Here is a 6,000-nt window from a genome sequence, read left to right on the forward strand (position 1 = left end):
TTTAGTTGTGGCTTGTCCGGATCCAGAAATGTTGAAGGACCTATTTTGAAAAAAAATGGCTACATTTAGAAAATTACAGCCAGCCCCAGCGTTAAATCAATAGCACCCACGATTAATAATTAGGCCTTCCTCCAGCCCCAACATTAAAATAATACTATTCACATTTAATAAATAAACCTATTTCCCTTCCTGCAAACAGCCCCAGCAATACCTATTTCCCGCAACCATCACTGCCATTAAATAATTCATAGTCACATTTAATAAATAGACCTCATTCTCCCTAAACTCACCCCAAGATTCAATAGCCCCCAAACCACCCCATCTTAAATTAATAGTCCCTACTATTAAATTGCCTCACCATCACCCTACAAACAAAATAGCGCCCATTAATTAGCTGCCACCTACCTCACACACACTACATTGCAACAAGCCCCCTGTGCCATCACACACACAATACTGTGCCCCTTCATCACAACTACACTGTACCCCCTTATGCTCACACTGCGACCTCCATGCCGCTTTTCCCCCTTCTTTTTTACTTTGTGCCTCTCTCCCACTTTTTTTCCTCCTCTGTTCCTCTCTCCCCAATTTTTTTTTATTCCTCTGTGGCTCTCTCCTTTTTTTCCTCCTCTGTTCCTCTCTCCCACTTTTTTTTTTATTCCCCTGTGGCTCTCTCCTTTTTTCCCCTCCTCTGTTCCTCTCTCCCCAATTTTTTTCCCTCCTCTGTTCCTCTCTCCCCAATTTTTTTCCCTCCTCTGTTCCTCTCTCCCCAATTTTTTTTTATTCCCCTGTGGCTCTCTCCTTTTTTTCCTCCTCTGTTCCTCTCTCCCACTTTTTTTCCCCTCCTCTGTTCCTCTCTCCCCAATTTTTTTTTATTCCTCTGTGGCTCTCCTTTTTTTCCTCCTCTGTTTCTCTGTCCCCTTTCTTTATAGTACTGTCCCTCTCTGTTTTCCTCCCCTTGCCTCTCCGTTTCTTTACTTACCTTTTGTCAACTTCTTTCTTTTCTTTTCTGCTCTTCTGTCTCCTCTTCTGTCTTCTTTCTTCCTGCTGGCTGCGGCGCTCCTCACTGACTGACAGGCGTGACTTGATGACGTCACGCCCGGCAGTCAGTGTGAATGGAGGAGAGGAGGGACACGGCGCCGCACGATCACGTGAGTATTTTTTTTTTTTTAGTTTATTCTTCCTCCCAGCTCCCAAGAAACCCAAGACCCCCCCCCCACCCCCCGAACCCCCCCCCCCCCCACGCCCGCCGGGGCCCCCTGGCATGGCCGGGCCCGGGTAAACTGTACCCGCTCCCCCCCCCTCTCGGCGGCCCTGGAAATATGCTACCCGTACTCTTTTTTTTAAAAGTAATTTACTCCCAATTTATGGCTAATTCTGCAACAGCCATTATATCTCTAGTGTACCAGCTGCCATCTTGATGCTCAAATTCAGGTGCATCCCAATAAAACAAAAGATAGGTGTTTGATGTCACTAAGTGGTATAATGCTGCAGGGGCACATTTCTTGCACTTGCCTTATTGACCCATTTTGTAAATGAACCGTATGCAGATTTGCAGCATGACCGCTTTGCAGGTCTATTAAGAATTCATTTTTCGGTCAAGGTACCAATGGTTCCCTAGGTGTTGTGAATCTACAAGCCCCAGCATGCTTTGCCAATAGCTCTGCCAGCTCTTAGCTGGCATGGAGAGCCACAGATTGTCCATGTCTTGTAGAGGCAACACAGCATATTGTTACACAAGATTCCCGGGGCAACTGGAAGCACGTAACAATATCCAGCAACAGGACATGATCACCAACCAATAAATTCAGTAGAAAATGGTACACAACGCGTTTCAGAGCTTCAGATCTTTCATCAGACATAATAGTCCATTACAGCAACCATTAAAGTACTAACAGTTCAATTAATCAAATAAAACAAATGCATAGTAATAAAACATCATTTAAAAACAATAAACCTAACAAAAATGGGAGAGATGGCATGTAAAACATACAGGTAGAAAATCTGTAAAATAAGTATTTAAATAGTATATATGTTTTCCTTTTTTGCCCTTTTGTTAATTCAAAACGGACAAATCAAGTACCCAGTTTAAACCTTTATGGGACACGGTCTCAGCAAAAAAGTCCTTAAAGATTCCCTTTGCATAGTTTTTGAAGCAGGAATGAGCATCATGTTTATTGGAATTATGTTTGATCTCCACTAAGTTATGGAGCTTGGATCTGCCTACATTTTCTATTACAGAGCTACATCTTAATAAATAATTAACAAAGTGTGTGCTATAATTTATTTTTATTTAATTTATAAACATTACTATTTTATTTCCAATTTATTTGCACATGCAACTTCCCTTGTACCACACGTATTGCAACAATTAAGATGGGCACTGAGCCAAGATATACATACAGGTTTTTCCCTAAGAAGCATCAGTTTGCTGGGTGAGTGTTTGCTTTTAGCAAATGAATACTGCAGAAATTCATCATAGGTCAAGATATTCCATGGTCTAGCAATAATAGCCTGAAATAATATAGCAGAGTTAAGTCAAATGTTACAACTCAATTATTTTTTTAAAGCAGCAGTTACGTGACAAAAATCAGGTATGTAAATCACTGTGACAAGCTGTAAGAAGAATATTGATATTTGCCGTGTCCCCCTTGTTTTTCCCTTCAGGCTACTGTTAAAGGTTTATGATTCTTGGTATCATGGCAACCACAGTCACATTGCACTTGAGCAGAGAGGCGTTAGAACATCCCTTTTAGGTCTATCTGCACTATAACATCTTTCTCCCTCCCTTTGTCATCACATGACATGTTGAGATCTTTGAGTTTGTGTCTGTGCAAAGAGCTTTTGAAGAGGAAAAAATGATTTGTTGGAGAATAACTAAAAAAAATAATTCAGATACTTTTATTGCTTCTTAAACATTAGCATGCATATCTTTGATATAAACAAATCACAAAGGGATCTGTGGATTACCTGTTGTGCCCCATCAAAAAAAGAAGGTTACTAACGCGTTTCTGTTCTGCTGCATTGTCATTGATGGCATTAAGATATTACAAATATTTTTAGTATATTGAAAATTAGATTGGATATGCTACTAAGTTTTGTAATGAATAAAGATTGCTGTGGAACATCATCTATTGTTACACTTATGCCCTATGTGATATCTGTGCCTTCCCAAGTGCATTTGAAATTAGATACTCTGGGTATCTCATTTCATTTTAACATACCTTTCCACTGAACTTCAAAGTCTACAGTTGAAAAAGACATTGGTATTTTACTTAATTGACCAAAGGGTATTTTTAAACATAATTAAATATTAAATATGACTACCTAAATACGTGATTGTCCAGTTCGATCGCTGTGGTTTCAAAGCCCAAATACTATTTATTAAGATTTGAGGGGATCACACACTCAAAACAAACAGATTTTCCAATACTAATCAAATTACAAGAAAAAATGGTAAAATAAACAGAACAAAAATATCACCTAGACTGGTATGCGTAGCTAGTTAGCACAAGAGTTTCACAAGGATACTCTGTCTTCCAATGGGTGAGAGTAGTACAAATATTAACTGAGATAATGTCATAAATTATATTATTGCCAGCATCAGGTTTCAGGTACACAGGTCATACAAGGATGATGGTCATTGTTACAATGTTGGTTTTAGGATAAGAAGTAGGGAATTTAGCACAGACACAGACAATGAGAATAGTTTACTAACCAAGTCCAATGTTGAATGTAGAATAGTGAGAGGCAATAGAGAATGTTTGAAATCCAAAGGCAATGTTGAATCTGGACAAAGACTCAGTAAATGAATATTGGTACAGCTTAAGTATATCTAATGTCTATGTTAGTATTGCCTTGGTATTGATTGTTTTTGAGTAATTACCACATTCAATGCAAGAGCAATTCTCACTGTCCTCAGACCTCTTTGATGAATGGGAACCTTGTTATTAGTAATGCCTATGCATAGTCTATTGTAAAAGGAGTCTCTATTGGAATATGATGGAACAGTGATATTAATACAACAAGCAATGCAGTTATCTCACTGCTGCGAAGCAATTACCCACGACTGCATTAGAACTGATATGCAATCGATGGTCTCCTCAAATTGCAATCACATCGCACACAGGGAAAACAATTTATAAGCAATTCATATTGATTGATTTGACCGATATTTTAATTTATCTTTAGCAATCTTTTGTAAGTTTCTTATCTTTCCACTTAGTGATTTAATTTTGAAAGGTGGCAACATGTTGTCGTATTCTTTTATCCCACCTAGCAAACACTGCATAAACCTTTCAAACTCATTTTGTACAGAGTTAGAGGTAGATCTTGCAGAGGGCTGCTTTTGGTGTGAACACCGCCACACATCAGATGCATTTTCAGTTCCGGAGGACCATCAACAGTGGCATTACTAATCAGATATGGATTAGGGGTACTTCTATTTATTTATGTAACTGCAATTTATCACTGGAGGAACCACTGTCTTGTGGCACTATAAGTGCAAGAATGCACCTTTGACCATGTTCCACAAGGGCGTACACTTTATTACTGTGACAGGATGAACCACCTATGCCACCCTGTCTGTTGTGTTGCTGGGGACTGGTTGGGCTTGCCTTGACATCGTCCCCTTTCTTTATCCCTCTCTGTATGTGTGTGTGTAAATTAGGGAATTTGGACTGTAAGCTCCAAAATGCAGGGACTGATGTGAGTGAGTTCTCTGTACAGTGCTGCGGAATTAGTGGCACTATATAAATAGCTGATGATTCATAAATATAAATATATACACACTGACAATCTCATAAATACTAAATATACCCATTCTGGCATATACTCACAAAGTCAGTCACTCACATATATACACAACATAAAGTAACTGATACACACTCATTTACTCGGATTCAACACTTTACACACAGACATTCATGCTGTACACATAAACACTGATACACACAACCACAAATGCTTACTATACACACACAGCCACTGACATACACTCTCACTCTTCCCACTCTTCCTATTGGAAAATTCCCCTTTCTGTAAGTAACTAACTAAATTCCCCTAACTGTAAGGCCCGGAGAGGATGAGACGCTTAGTTTTTCATTTTGTTTAAAATTACTCTTTTTAAAATGTAAAGTGTTAGAAAGGTATACTGTGCAAAATGTACAACAATGATACATTTCATTCACTGTCACAGCAAAGTAGCTAAACTTCAGAATGAATGATTAACCCATAATAGTTGTGTGTACATTCTTTTTCAATTTCCAGGCTTGCATTATAACATTTCCTTAGCTTACCGTAGTTTAGGGCCTCAGTGACTGAGAAAGCTTCATGAAAATTTGTTCGCAAACTACAAAATAACAGTGTGCCTAAAATATATTTAATTGATGAAGAATCCTCTGCTTAGTTTGGTTTTCAGTGAGCAATGTTTGCCATTATATTTTCTTACAAAGGTCCAAGCTGATTTAACATCAATTTAAAGGTACATAAAGCCAACAAGTCTTTAGCAGAAAGTCTTTTATTAGTAAATTGCACAGCAATGTCTAGCCTCTGTCGTACAATTACTGCTAGCAAGCAAGACAAATTGAACAAGGCTGCACACCAATGGCTGAAGACGATAATCCTTTTGTGTTCAATTGCTTTCATTGCTGGTTACGGTTGAACAAGATTTTGACTGTTATTGGTTAATTCTGAACACAACTACATCTCCATTATTAAAGGACTTGCATGCTTTTGCAACCGTGGTACTGTAGGTTTTTATTTTCACTTTTTCCTAAGAAAAAAATAATCTATTTTTCACTTGAATTTTGTTAGTTGCAAGGTCACATTAACTGCAATTTTAATAAGGGGGTATAAGTTCATTTTAGTCACTGTATACAACTTCAACAAATACACACATGTGCATCAATTAAACAGCTTTGGAAAAATCTACATTAAAAATTTGCTATGACTGCATTACTATACCATAAACAAGAATTTACTAACATAAAAACACTAGCA

This window comes from Mixophyes fleayi, chromosome 4 (assembly GCF_038048845.1).
Source record: "Mixophyes fleayi isolate aMixFle1 chromosome 4, aMixFle1.hap1, whole genome shotgun sequence".
NCBI lineage: Eukaryota > Metazoa > Chordata > Amphibia > Anura > Limnodynastidae > Mixophyes > Mixophyes fleayi.